Source organism: Muscardinus avellanarius (genome assembly GCF_963383645.1).
Source record: "Muscardinus avellanarius genome assembly, chromosome: 6".
NCBI lineage: Eukaryota > Metazoa > Chordata > Mammalia > Rodentia > Gliridae > Muscardinus > Muscardinus avellanarius.
Genome location: NC_137791.1, coordinates 42,914,338 through 42,930,012, shown reverse-complemented (window position 1 = coordinate 42,930,012; position 15,675 = coordinate 42,914,338). Strand labels below are relative to the sequence as shown.

At 39.1% G+C, this 15,675-nt stretch overlaps 1 pseudogene across 1 annotated transcript; it reads left to right on the top strand.

Moving 5' to 3' along the window:
- Nucleotides 1–500: 500 nt before the first annotated feature.
- Nucleotides 501–897, top strand: LOC308264200 (histone H3.3A-like; annotated as a pseudogene). Its single transcript has one exon. The product of its transcript is annotated as a histone H3.3A-like (transcript).
- Nucleotides 898–15,675: the final 14,778 nt, after the last annotated feature.

Sequence of the window (15,675 nt, the reverse complement as noted above, 5' to 3'; positions counted from 1 at the left end):
TCGCCAGTTACAGAAAGTGAAGGGTCATGTGTATTCTCTCCTATGTTGGAGATCGGAGTGATGAGGGTGCAAAGGGGCTTTAGATAATGGAGCGGAGCTTTGGGAGGAGTCCAGGGGAGGGTGGGGAGAATGAATGAAGGAAACGCTTCCCCTGACATTACCTACATGCGTGAGAATACCATGCCAATCTTGATATTGTACATGGGGAAGGGGAGGGAGGAGAGCGAGAGCTGAGAATTGTGTTCGCAGCAGCCCCTGTGGCGCCGGTCGTCGCTCTCCAACGCCAGCTCCGCCTCTCGCTCGCCCAGCTCCAGCCGAAGGGGGGAGGGGTGTCTCACTAAGTTGCTGAGAGCCTCACAGAGTAGCTGAGGCTGGCTTCGAACTTGCGCGATCCTCCTGTCTCAGCCTCCCAAGCGCGGGGATTACAAGCGTGCGCCACCACGCCCGGCTACAGTTTGTTTCACTCATATTTAGGTGGTAAGTAAGGAGATCTTTATACCATGGCTCGTACTAAGCAGACCGCCTGCAAATCGACTGGTGGTAAAGCACCCAGGAAACAACTGGCTACAAAAGCCACTCGAAAGAGTGCGCCCTCTGCTGGAGGGGTGAAGAAACCTCATCGTTACAGGCCTGGTACTGTGGCACGCGTGAAATTAGACGTTATCAGAAGCCCACCGAACTTCTGATTCGCAAACTCCCCTTCGAGAAATTGCTCAGGACTTCAAAACAGATCTGCGTTTCCAGAGCGCAGCTATTGGCGCTTTGCAGGAGGCTAGTGAGGCGGATCTGGTTGGCCTTTTTGAAGACACCAACCTGCGTGCTATCCATGCCAAACGTGTAACCATCATGCCAAAAGACATCCAGCTGGCACGCCGCATACGTGGAGAACGTGCTTAAGAATCCACTATGGTGGGAAACATTTCATTCTCAAAAAAATTCTTTTCTCTTCTTCCTGTTATTGGTAGTTCTGAACGTTAGATATTTTTTTCCATGGGGTCAAAAGGTTCCTAAGTATATGATTGAGAGTGGAAAAATAGGGGACAGAAATCAGGTATTGGCAGTTTTTCCATTTTCATTTGTGTGTGAATTTTTAATATAAACATGGGGATGTAAAGCATTAATGCAAGTCAAAATGTTTCAGTGAACAAGTTTGAGCGGTTCAACTTTATAACAATTATAAATAGACCTGTTAAATTTTTCTGGAAAAAAAAGAGAGAGAGAGAGAGCTGAGGGAAAGCTCACCAAGTGCTGTGTGCATGTATGTCCCTATCAGTCTACACTTCATTATGGTATGAGACTACAATTCACCAATAAAAGTATATTTAAAAATAAACAACAACAAAGGCAGTGCTGATGACCACTGGCACTGCATGGGAGGATGATTACTGCCCCGTCCTGGGACGGTGCATCTGCCCAATTGAAAGAATCACTAAAATAGTAGATGATTCCACATCAGACACTATAAAACACAGGCTCTGTCATCCTTTGAGAAGTGTCAACGAAGACTAGATTACTTATTCTTTTGGTGTTAAGCTTTTTTAGCTCTTTGTATGTTCTGAATATTAGTCCTCTATCAGATTAATAGCTAGCAAAGATTTTTCTCCCATTCCGAAGACTGCCTCTTTATTCTGTTGATTTTTTCCCCTTTGTTTTGATGCTAAAGAGAAGAATGGGTCAGCATTTCATTGGGTTGGGATATGTCAATCTGTCAATCTTGCTACAGACTTCTTTTTTCTTTTCTTTTCTTTTTTTTTCTTTTTTTTTTTTTTTTTTTTTTGGTACGGGGGGTTGAACCCAGGTGCAAGGTCTCACTATCACCTTGGTTCCCTTACAGGGATTACTGCACTGCTACAGCTTCTTTGTTTGATAGCAAAATTAATCAAATACTTTGAAAATCAGATTGTAACCAAATCCCTAATGGAACCAAGGTGATAGTGTTGCTGTTTTGGGTATTTAGAGTTCATATTTCATGTTAGGATAGATTTTTTTTCTGGGAAAAAAATGTGTGATAGTTTCACCTTAAAAAAAAAAAGAAAAAAATATATCCCCTTGGGGCCCAACAATAAAGAGCACTGGATAAGGAAGCAGGATGACACGGGAGCAAACCTGGTTTTCTACTGACTACCACAGTCACATTTGTCAGGCTCGGGGAATCTGCAAATCTTGTCCCATAAAATGCACTAAGTAACCTCTAGCTTCACTTAGCTATAAATATAATATATTCAAATACCCACTAGCTGTGTAGAAGTTTGGGTCAGAGACCACCTTTGAGCGGTATTTTTTTTACAAAAGAATAATTTGAATTCATCACTGACTCTTTAATTACATCCACATGCTCCAACATGCTCCAGGAACACAGTATTGTCCACCTCGGGTCAATGAACAGTCCGCCTACAGCAAAATGCAGGTAGAAGGGAAACCACTTGGAAGAGAGGGCTGTCAGAGCTGTCTGTGTGGCCCCGCTCACCGCCCCCTTTCTCTACCTCCTATACTGCTAGTTACAACCGAGGGACATTCTGTGACTTACCTGCCTCCTATGCTTCAAAAAAGCCAAGATAGCTGGGTGTGGTGGTGCATGCCCAAATCCCAGGACTTCGGAGGCCTAGACAGGAAGATCACAGGTTCAAAGACAGCCTCAGCAACTTTTCAAGATCCTCAGCAACTTAGTAAGACCTTGTTTCAAAGTAAAATAAGGCTGGGGGGGGGGGTGTGAAAATCAGAGGTAGATCATCCTGAGTTCAATCTCTAGTAAAGAAAGAAAGGAGAGAGGGAGAGAGGGAGAGGGAGAGGGAGAGGGAGAGGGAGAGGGAGAGAGAGAGAGAGAGAGAGAGAGAGAGAGAGAGAGAGAGCGAGAGCACGCCAAGGTCAAAACAAGGTTGAAGAGGAAACTTGCAGATTAAAGGAGATAAAGAGACTAGATAATTAAATGCTATGTATGCTCTATGGATTGGGATCCTGGACTGGAAGAAATTAGCCAGATAAAGTACCTTATTTTATTTATTTATTTTTTGGTGGTACTGGGGTTCCTGGAAACCCTTCTACCTTCGGGCTACACTCACAGACCTATTTTATACTTTTTATTTGGAAACAGGGTCTCTTAAACCAGCATGTCTGGCTTTGAACCTGCGCGATCCTCCTGTCTCTGCCTCCCAAGTGCAGGGATTACAAGCGTGCCCCACCACGTCCAGCATCTTATTGACATAATTAATAACATTCACGCTGGGCGTGGTGGCGCACGCTTGTAATCTCAGCATTTGGGAGGCTGAGACAGGAGGATCCCAGTTTGAGGACAGCCTCAGCTACTTAGTGAGGCCCTCTGCAACTTAGTGAGACCCGGTTTCAAAATAAAGAATAAAAAAATAGGGCAGGGCTGTAGCTCAGAGGTCAAACGCCCCTGGGTTCCACCCCCAGACCCACAAAAAAAAAATAATGTTCAAATATGGAAAATAGATTAGATACTAGTAAAAAATCAATGGTAGATTTCCTGAGTGCCTAATGTAAGATAATTCTTTGTGCTTAACAAATACATATTGAAGTAATTAGGGGTGAACATGTGTGATATCTTTAACATACTCTCAAATGGTTCAAAAATATGAATGTATGTGTTTATATGAATGATGATATTTTCATTCATACATATGTGTGTATATATAGAAAAAGAGAAATCTAGAAAATAGGGGGTTGTAAAAAATGGGGCAAAATATAAACTATAGGTACACAATGAAGAAACTAGAAGTAATCCACATATGAACAGCCAACTGATATTCAACAAAGGCACCAAGACCATACATTGGAGAAAGTACGGTCTCCTCAATTATATTTCAGTCCAGTGTTGGATAAACTACATATCCATACACAGAAGAATGGAACTAGACCTTTATTTCTCAGCATATACAAAAGTCAACTGAAAATGAATCAAAGTACTTTATGTAAGACCCAAAACTACATGGAAGAAATGCTTCAAGACATTTGTCTGAGAAAGGTTTTAGATAGATATGAATACAAAACACAGGCCACAAAAGCAAAAATTGACAATTGAAATTATATCAAACTACAAAGTTTTTGCACAGCAAAGGATATAAGCAAAAAGTGAAGAGCTAGCCTACAGAATGGGAGAAAATATTTTCAAATACCCAGAATATTTAAGAAGATCTGTTTTGAAAAGGGAAAGAGTTCTGAATAGACTTTTTTTATTTTTTTTATTGGTGCATTGTAGTCACACATCTTAATGGAGTACAAGATGGTAGAAGCACAGATGCACACATCACTCAGTTAGCCCTTACACAATTCCCACCCCGTTCCTCCTCCTTGCCCTCCTTCTCATGTTTAGCTTAGTGACTGATATGTTTGTGAATGTACATCATATGCATTAGGTAATTTCTTTCTTTTTCCCTTTCCTCCCCCTCAGGTCAACTTGTTTGCTCATCTATAGTTTCTCCCTCTTTGTCTAGAGTTCCTCCTATGACCCATTTTCTCCCTAGCTTCCACATACTAGGGAGAGCATCCAATTTCTTACTTTTTGTGACTGACTAATCTCACTTAGCATAATGCTCTCCAGTTCCATCCATTTCCCTGTAAATGATGTAATTTTGCTCTTTTTATTGGCTGAGTAAAATTCCATTGTGTACATATTCCATAGTTTTGTAATCCATTCATCTGTAGAATGGCAATCATTAAAGACACAAACCACAACAAGTGTTGGTGAGGATGTGCAGAAGTGGGAACTCTAATTCGTTGTTGATGGGACTACAAATTAGTGGAACCACTTTGGAAAACAGTATGAAGGACACTCAGAAGAACGGGAACGAACTTACCATATAATCCAGCAACACCACTTCTGAGTATCTACCCAAAAGAATGGAAGCCAAACTACCAAACTAATGCATGCGTATCTATGTTCATAGCTGCACAATTCACAGTTGCTAGATTATGGAATCAGCCAAGATGTCCATCAACTGAATAGACATTTCTCCAAAAATAGATACCCAAATGAATGGCCAAAAAGTATATAACAAAATGCTCAACATGACTTATCATCAGGGAAACACAAATCAAAACCCCAATGACATCATCTCATGTCTGTTAGAATGGCTTCTCACATCTGTTAAAAGACAAAAATAACAAATGTTGGCAAGAATGTGGGTTAAAAAGCAACTCTTAATACACTGTTGGTAGGGATAAAAATTAGTACAGCCATTATAAGGAATAGTAAGTTTATATAGAGAATAGGAGATTTCTTTAAAAACTAGAAATAGCTGGGTATGATGGCATACACTTGTAATCCCAGCATTTGGGAGGCTAAACCAGAAGGATTGCAATTTACAAACAGCCTCAGCTCCTACTTAGTGAGGCCCTTTGCAACACAGTAAGACCCTGTTTCAAAATAAAGAATAAAATGTTGGGCTGGGGGTGGAGCTCAGAGGTAGAATGATCCTGGGTTCCATCCCCAGTACAGAAAAAAAAAAAAAAAAAAAAAAACTAGAAATAGAGCCAGGCATGGTGGCACACACTCGTACTTGGGAGGCTGAGACAGGAGGATCTGGGGTTTGCAGTCAACTTCAGCAACTCGTGAGGCCTGCACAACTTAGACCCTGTTTCAAAATAAAATAGGACTGGGAGCTAGGCATGGTTGTGCATCTTGTAATCTCAGCATTTGGGAGGCTGAGACAGGAGGATCTGGGTTCATGGACAGCCTCAGCTACTTAGTGAGGCCCTCCACAACTTAATGAGACCCTGTTTCAAATTAAAGAACAAAAATAGGGCTGGGGTTGTAGCTCAGAGGTAAAATGCCCCTGAATTCCACCCCCAGTATTGCAAAAAATAAAAATAGAAAAAATGAAATAGGACTGAGAGTGTAGGTTGTAGGTAGAATGCCCTTGGTTTAATCCCCAGTACCACACATGCACACATACACACACACACACACACACACACACACACACACACACACACACTAATAAACAAGAAATAGAATTTCCACATGATCCAGCAATTTCACTATTGGGCATATATCAAAAGGAAAGGAAATCAGTCTGTCAGAAAGCCATTCTGATCTATGTCTTTATTAAAGCACTGTTCACAGTAGTCAACAAATGATATCAACCTACATGTTCATTGACAAATGGATAAAGAAAACGCAGTATATATGCACAATGGAATATTAGTCAAAAAGAAGAATGAGATCCTATCATTTGTAACAGGATGAGCCTGGAGGACATTATATTAAGTAAAATAAGTGATACATATATATATAATATATATATATATATCTTCTGCATATATATATGTATATGCAGAAATATAAATACTGCATATATTTTATATAGACATTAAAAGGTTGATCTCATAAAAGTAGAGAGTATCATATCATTCCAGAGCCCAAAAAGTATATGTGGGGGAGGGGGAAAGGATGGTTAGCAGGTTGTCTCAGTCAGCATTCTCACTGACATAATCCAAAAGACCTGACCACCCAACTTAGAGGAAGAAAGAGATTTGCTCAGTTTCCTTGGAGATTTTAGCTTCAATCCATGTGAGGCTAGGAACTGTAGATGTCATAACATAGCAGCAAAAAGCAGAGAGAGAGAGAAAGAGAGAGAGAGAGAAAGGAAGAGGAGGGGAGGGAAGGGGAGAGGGACCACTCTCACATCAAGGAACAGGTATCAGATAGGATAGGAAGAATAACTGCTGATACGGTTTAGATCTGGAATGTTCCCCAAAAGCTCATGTGTTGAAGGTTTGGTCCCAATGCAGCAAGGTTCCAGACTTTTGGGAAATTATTGGATCATGATGTCTCTAGCCTCATCAGTGGATTAATCCATTGGATAGACTAATAATTTGAGTAGACAATTGGGAGGTGACAGAAACTGTAGGAGGTTGGAACTGGATGAAGGGAGTAAATCAATGAAGACCCCTGGGGACTACATCTTCTCCATAGACCTTCTCTCTGTCTCTCTCTTCCTTCTCTTCTCTTCTTCTCTCTCTCTCTCTCTCTCTCTCTCTCTCTCTCTCTCTCTCTCTCTCTCTCTCTCTCTCTCTCTCCTCTGACTTCCATGAGCTGAGCTGAGCAATTTCCTCCGCCATATCTTTCCACCAAGATGTTCTGCCCCATCTCAGGACCAACCACAGACTGAAACCACTGAAACTGTGAGCCAAAACAAAGGTAATAAAGGTTCCCTTCTCCAATTTGTTTGTGTTAAATATTTTGTTCACAGTAACAAAAAGCTAACTAATGTAACATCTAGTGTTCTACAGTGCAGTATGTTAACTGTGGTTGGCAACAATTAATTTATTAATTCAAAATAGCTATGAGAGGACTTCTGGAATTTCTAACATAAACAAATGACGAATACTTAAGGTAATTAATATATCAATTACCCTGATATGATCATTAAATGTGGTCTACATGTTTTGAAATATCACATCAAGTCCATAAATATGTACAATTATTATATATCAATTAAAAATAAAATATCAATTTATGTATATACGCTACTGGTAAATCTGAATAATTGGTACATGAGAACTTGACTATTCTTGTAGCTTTTCTGTAATTTGAAATTATTTTAAAACTACAAAAAAACTTGGCTCAGGACAAATTTTTTTATAAAACATGCTATTAACTACCTTATAGATAAATTCCTGTAATCTTATATCCTGAAACAGTACCTCATCTCAACCTTTATCCTATCTTCTGTGAACAATACACTCATGTCTGTGACCTGCTCCTTTCCTGATCTTCTCTATTCCTGACTCTGAATACATTGCCTTCTATGCTAGCTATGTGACAGCTACCGCATGCTCACATGGCACTGGTTAGGACTTGACCCAACATGGACCAGTCTAAGAATTCCTTCATCACTTTGCACTGAGATACAAAAGAAACCCAGACCAGTTCTTCTCTGGTGGTTGTCCTAATTTGCATCCTCCCCAAAGCAAACTCTGCAGCAAGGTTTGGCATACCAACATTTTATTTAGGAGCTGATCTAAGGAGACATGGTCTGAGAAAGGGAAGAGAAAAAAGAAAGGAGGGGAGCCATAACAAAGGATATACAGACTGCCGAGGACCCTCTCAAGGCTTACCGAACAAATCTTACAATTATTTCCCTGAAGAATTCCGAGATGAGGTATACATGCACGGGTTCCCAGCCCTCTTTGTCTGAGGGTGACTCCTGGGAGTGTCAACTTCTTGCCACTTTTGTTCTACCCTATCTGACACCCCAGCCATGAATGGCCTCAAGCATAAGGAGGCAGGCGCCTGAGGTGAGAAGCCTGGGGCAGCAGGGAAACAATTCCCCAATTGCAGGTGACCTCAGAGATGGGCTGAAGGCATAAGGCAGCAACAGTGTCTTACAGGTGCAAGTGGTTAAAAGTGTGAGGTTTACAAAGTTGTAGGTAAGGAATCTGGTGTACAACAAATGACAAGGAAGTGGACCTGCAGAGAAAGACGGAGACAGAGATACTAACAGTAACTGAAGCCCTGCTTCCAAACTCTCAACATCCTGGCAACAGTTCTGCCTGATCAATCCTTTCTTGATTCATTGAGCAACTGAAGTCATCTTTATATCTCAACAACCTGAGTTGAGTTTGTGTCACACAACCAAAAAGCAACAAACAAACAAAGCACTATTACACTTACTAAGATGTTGTCAGCTACAGCTGTTATGAGATTCCAGTATATACTATCACATAATCGCTTTTCAGCCTTTTGGCTGAGATTAAGTGTAAAATTCCATCACATAAATGTGATTGAAGTAAATGACAATTACAGAACTTCAGCTCTTGCCTCCCTTTTCCCCTCAGCAGTAGGTTTTTACATTGCTTTATTAATTATTTAATTTATTTATTATTTATTCATCATTCATTCATTTTTGGTACCAAAGGCCATTCTACTTCTGAACTATATCCCCAGCCCTATTTATTTATTTATTTATTTACTTATTTATTGTTTTGGAACAGGGTCTTGTTAAGTTCCTGAGGGTCTTACTAAGTTGCTGAGGCTGGCCTCAAACCTGCAATCTGCCTGTCTTACTTTTTGCTATTTTTAAAATGAGACCATTTTTTAAACTGCCGCAAATATTTTCTTTATTTATCCACTGCTGCATATATCTTTGTATAACCAGAACTCATCAGACTTAGCAAAACATTTTTCATCTATGTTGAGGATAATCTCGTAGAAAAAATATTAAATGATTTCCATTTCTAGAAAGGACTTTACATTTTTTTAATAAAATATGTTTGTCGAGTATAAATTTTATGCTAACTGAAAAAATGTCTGGTGGTAAAAGAAACCAAAAGGAAGTAAAGTACAATTTAGCCTAGAAAAACAACTCAAATAATTTATTTTGGAGAACAGGAAACAAAAACATATTTATTTCCTGATCCTGAAAACACAGCAGTGTTTTGAGACCTAAGGAAGATGGATGAATCTAATGTGCAGCTAAGTTGAAAAAAAAATTTAAAAAACAAGATATATGCAGCTCACACACTTACTTTATAGACAAGCCATTAAGGAACAGTTCCCAGGACTTTTACGTTTCTCACAAGGCTTTGGAATTTGTACTGCAAAAGCATTTGTGGAATAGATGTGAGTGAAGACAATCAAATCAATAGGACAGGCGTGTGAACCATGGGACGAGCCATCGCCAGCTTCCCACAGCCCTCACTGGCTGCTCAGCTACCAAGAGTCTATTGTTCAGGCTCATTTTTCTTTCCTAGAGTAATATTTCAAACTCTGGTATGGGATATCTTACTATATAAGAAATACCTTAAGAATGATACTAGTAGATAGTTTAACCAAGGAGCTGAGTTTCGTGAGATTTTCATTCCCTTCCTATTTCCTTAGAGGTGTGTTTACGCAAACAGAAAACAGTTCTTGTTTAATAAAAATATGAGATAGCTGGGTGTGGTGGTGCACACTTGTAATCCAGGTACTTGAGAGGCTGAGACAGGAGGAGCGCAGATTGGCAACCAGCCTCAGCAACTTAGTGAGGCCCTGTTTCCAGATAAAAAGTAAAATAAAATAGGACTGGGGTGTAGCTCAACTGCCCCCGGGTTCAAACCTGAGCATACACGCACACACACACACACATTTAAAATAGCTTTACTACATCATTCATATCAAAGCAATTATTTGAGTAAAATTGTTTGAAAGGCAGCTCAAAAGCAGAAACTTTTCCTGAATTATCTGAATATCCAATTTTACAATCCATTCTGTCATAATGGGTATAACCTGAGTATCATACAATACTGTTCTTTGAATATGATAAATGACAAAAATTTATGCCTACCTCTTGTTTTAAAAGACAGACAACACAAACACAATTTTCATCCTTCATCTTTATGTTTATTCCCTGGTACAAGATTCCTTGATTTTTCTTTTAGAAACCAGTGTAGAGTAGTGGTGTTAAACACAGGAGATATATTTTTGACACATGAAAGGGCTTTATGAAATATTACCTATTTCACATACAAAAGAAAATATTTTTTCAGTCCTGGGGATGGATCCCTGAGGCATTCTACCTCCCAGTAACATTCCCAGTCCTATTTTTTTTTTATTCTTTATTTTGAAACAAGTTCTCACTGAGTTACAAAGGGCCTCACTAAGTAGCAGAGGCTGTCCTCGAACCTCAATCCTCCTGTCTCAGCCTCCCAAATGCTGAATTACAAGTGTGCGCCATCATGCCTGGCCAAAAAAATATATATTTTAAAAGATACATTTTCAAGGGTAGAGAGTTAACAATATTAAACATTAAAGTTGAGTAGTATAATGTTTAATACATTTTCATAGTTTTATCAAGAAATTGAGTATAATAAATATTATTATTTGTGCATGGTGGGTGACTAATACAAAAAGTACTAGTGCAGTTTGGTGTCGCTGCCTTGGTCACCAGCAGCTTACTCACCACTACTTTCGTATCATCAATGCAAATAGGAACACAGAGGAAAAGACAAGAGTCTTTGACTATAATGAAAACACTGTTGAAAACACTGTTGACTTCCAAACCCAAGAATAGTCTTGGGCAACCCCAGGGAATCACAGACCATCATTTGTGAACTACAGGAACTAAGGCATTGATTCCATTTTGTAATAGTGTGCATTCATGTACAACATGTACATATATGTGTGTGTACAGAAACGACGGTTTATCCTAGATTAAAATCCCAGCTCCGACATCTGCCTCTACATCACATTCAGCAAATCACTTGATCTCTGTAAGCCACAGTTTCCTCAACTATAATTGGGGATAAGAATACCACCTACTTCATAGGGATGTTTAAGAACGAGGTAATATTACTTATATATAGCATTAGCACAAACCCTTATGTACATTAAGAACTCAGTAAATTATAACTATTTCCATTATTTATTAACTTTTTATTAAGTTTTTAAGACTATACAATTAGGGCCTGTTTTCAGAATAAAGAGTTATAATGGTTTCTCAATAATGTTTCCAAACAAGAAAACCTGGCCCAATTTTTCCATTACTATGATACTTTCACTCATGTTTTCATAGCATAGTTTTCAATATGTACCTATTCAATTTAAACATATTACATGTATTAATAGGTTGAATACTTAATTCCTGAAGTTATTATTTGGGGGACTAGTGACATTATCTGATACTTAGTCTGCTTCTACTAGATGACTACCTGTGATAGAACTGTAATTGGATATTGATATTGATGGATAATATCAAATGTATCCCTAAGCTATGTAGTTTCAAAAACACAGATTTAGAAAAAGGCTGAACAATAACAGAGCTATCTGTAGATCTAGAGTGAGGATGAAATTTTGCTGGCGAGGCAGCCACTGGGTTTGATGTTGGATTCGTATAGTGTTGACTTGTAGGCTTGAATGCAGCAGTAATACCTCGATTGAGTGCGCCATTCTTTATTCCCCTTGAATATGAGCTGGGGTTAACTCTGCTCAAAATATTTGAAAGTGCTGGTTTTGAAGTCTCTCCAACAAATATTAGCTCATTATCAACATCCTCAACTTCTTTTATTTTCTTCTGCCATGGTTCCAATTCTTCTACTTCACATTCCATAGAATTCTGTGGTGTTTAAATTACTGGGAGGAGGAGTGTGGCAGCTAGGCGGCAGCTAGGTGGCAGCTAGGTGGCAGCTAGGCAGCAGCTAGGTGGCAGCTAGGAGGCAGCGCCCCTGGCGAGGCCGGGCGAGGTCCGCGCTCAACATGGGAGATCTAGAATCACAATTACTAGCAAGTGACTTAACCTCTCTTTGCCTCAATTTCCATATCTGTAAAGTTGAGATACTAATAGTACCTGATTAATAAAGTTGTAGTAAGTATTAAACGAGAAAAATCTGGTGAAATACTTAGAAAGTAATTGAAAGTAGGATCTTGAATAGATATCTGTACATCCACATTCATAGCAGCATTATGTTTAGTAGTCGAAGATAGAAGCAACCCAAATATCCATCAACAGATAACGAGTAATATAAAATATGGCACATAAACTGGGCATGGTGATGCATGCTTGTAATCCCTGCACCTGGGAGGCTGAGACAAGAGGATCGCACAGGTTCAAAGCCAGCCTCAGCTACATAGTGAGGCTCTCAGCAACTTAGTGAGACCCTGTTTCCAAATAAAATATAAAATAGGTCTGGGAGTATAGCCTGGGGGTAGAAACCCCCTGGGTTCCACCCCCAGTATTATATATATATATATATATATATATGTATATATATATATATCACATATATATATATGTATATATATATCACATATATATCACATATATATCACATATATATCACATATATATCACATATATATATTGCACATACTTATATATTGCACATACATACAATGGAATATTGTTCAATCTTTAAAGGTAATTCTGACACATGCTATAACATGGATGAACCTTGAAGACATTTTGCCAAGGGAAATAAGCCAAATAAGCCCATTACAAAAAGACAAATGCTGTATAACTTTACATATATGAGTTATCTAGAATAGTCAAATTCATAGGCAGAAAATAAAATGGTAGTATCCAGGGGACAGGAAATGGGAAGGTTTTTTGTTTGTTTGTTTGTTTTGTTTTTGGTGATACTGGGGATGGAAACCAGGGGCTTTCTCCCTCCAGGCTATACTCCCAGACCTATTTTATACTTTATTTGGAAACAGGGTCTCACTAAGTTGCTGAGAGCGTCACTAAATACCTGATGCTGGCTTTGAACCTGTGTGATCCTCCTCTCAGCCTCCCAAGTGCTGGGATTACAAACGTGCACCACCATGCCTGGTGGAAGTTGTTTTTTAATGAGTACATAGTTTTAGTTCTGCAGGTTGAAAAAGTTCTGGAGATTGATTACATAGCAATACATGTATTCTTCGTCATCTTCTATTTATTTATTTATTTATTTATTTATTTATTTATTTATTTTTATACTGAATATTGAACCCAGGGGCATTCTACAACTGAGCTAAATTCTATACCCGTGTCTTTTTTTTTTTTTAGCAAGATCTCACTAAGTAGCTGAGACTGGTCTTAAAACAGTGGTCCTCCTGTTTCAGCTTCCCAAGTCCTAGAATTACAGGTGTGTGTGTGTGTGTGTGTGTGTGTGTGTGTGTGTGTGTGTGATTGAATGTTGGAGTATTCTACTTCCGAGCTATATCCCCAGCCCTATTTTACTTTTTATTTTGAAGCAGGATCTCACTAAATTGCTGAAGGCCTTGCTAAATTGCTGAAGCTAGCCTCGAACCTGTGATCCTCCTCCTGTTCCAGCCTCTACTGGGATTATAAGTGTGCACCACCATGCCCAGCTTTATCTTTAAACAAAGCAAAACAAAAAACAACAATAAAAACAGAAATCACTTATAGCATAGAAATCTTCAACAATAAATGGCTAATATTTTTCCTTCTTTCTGGAATTTTCTAATTCAGGACCAGCCTTTTCTCTATGTCCTATGGTATCATACAAATATTTAATAAATATAGGAGCAAGTCCCTTGGTTCAAACGGTAATAAGCAATTGGCTTTTTCTAGGGCTGCTGGGGGCCTGCGTGGGGAGAAAACTTGTGAGGAAGGAAGTTCCTGGAATCAGATATCCAAGCAGGGATCAGGAGCACAAGTGGTGCACTCTCTGTGGGGTGGCATGGAGAAGCTGGCAGCCGACCAACCTGCTGCTTATGTAAATGAAGAACAGCTATGAGGATCCGGGTTCTCTGCAGCAGTGGGTCAAGACTGAAGGGAGAATTAGAAGTGGCTACGTTCACGCCCAAAAGAACATATAATGTCCATCAGACCTGTGGCATTCAAAGTTTACATCAGCTACCAGGACAGCAGGGGTACTGCAGATTGCTTAGAGACACTCAGAGATAAAGTAACCTAACCTTTGGGGAAGGGGCTATAAATTCCACATACTTTGGAGTAAACAAGAAATATGCAATGCTGACATAAAGAAAATGGCCACATTTGACTACGGATCCAAAAGAAGCCCTAAACAAATCAGGTAAAATGCTTTGTTCTCAGACGAGAAGAAATTAAGTAATATTTCAAATCTCCCAGATTGTCTTTATAAATGTAATATGATCCCATAAAAAAATTCAATCTTGCAACTATATAACAAAGGAATAAAAAGTAGAATTAACATTCTTAAGCAAAAATATTTGGGCATTGTAATTCTGGCATGATATTAGAAACAGATTCCAAATCCAATGGCATACCCAAAAATACATAGGAATTTACAATAAGTGAAGGGCTTTATTAGTTAATTGAGAAAGTGTAATTTTTATTTTTTTAAATTTTTTTTCAGTACTGTGGATTGAAACCAGGAGTTTTTTACCTCTGTGCTAAATCCCCAGCCACTTGTAGTTTTCTTACTTTGCAACAGAATCTCCCTAAGTTGCCGAGGGTCTCACTAAATTGCTGAGGCTGTCCTTGAACCTGGGATATTCCTGTCTCAGCATCTCAAGTATTGGCATTATAGGTATCATGCTTGGCTGAAAGGGTTGATTGTTTGTTTGTTTGTTTGTTTTGCGGTGTTGGGGTTTTAACTCAGGGGCATTCTACCTCTGAGCTAAACCCCCAGCCATATTTTTTATTTTGAAACAGTGTCTCACTATGTTGAAGAAGGCCTCACTAAGTTGCTGAGGCTGGCCACAAACCTGTGATTCTCCCATCTCAGCCTCCCAAGTACTACGATTTCAAACATGTACCATCATTACTAGTTAAAGGATAGAATTTTAATAAACAGTTGCTTTAAATTTTTATTCACTCTGAAAAAGAGTATAGAGTCCTTATTTTGTATTTTTATGTTCCTATATTTCAGTCACATGTGATAATAATACAATCAAGGTATTATTTGTATAAATTTATTTATTTATTTATTTATTTATTTATTTATTGTGGGCCTGGGGATGGAACTCAGGGGCATTCGACCTCCAGACTACACCCCCTGCTCTATTTTTTATTCTTTATTTTGAAACCGGGTCTTACTGAGTTGCAGAGGGCCTCACTAAGTAGCTGAGGCTGTCCGCGAACCACAATCCTCCGGTCTCAGCCTCCCAAATGCTGGGATTACAAGCGTGAGCCACCACGCCCAGCTTAAATTTATTTTTAAAAAAGATAAAAACAGCCAGGCGTGGTGGCTCACACCTGTAATCCCAGTACTTGGGAGGCTTGGACAGGAGGGTCGCAGGTTCAAGACCAG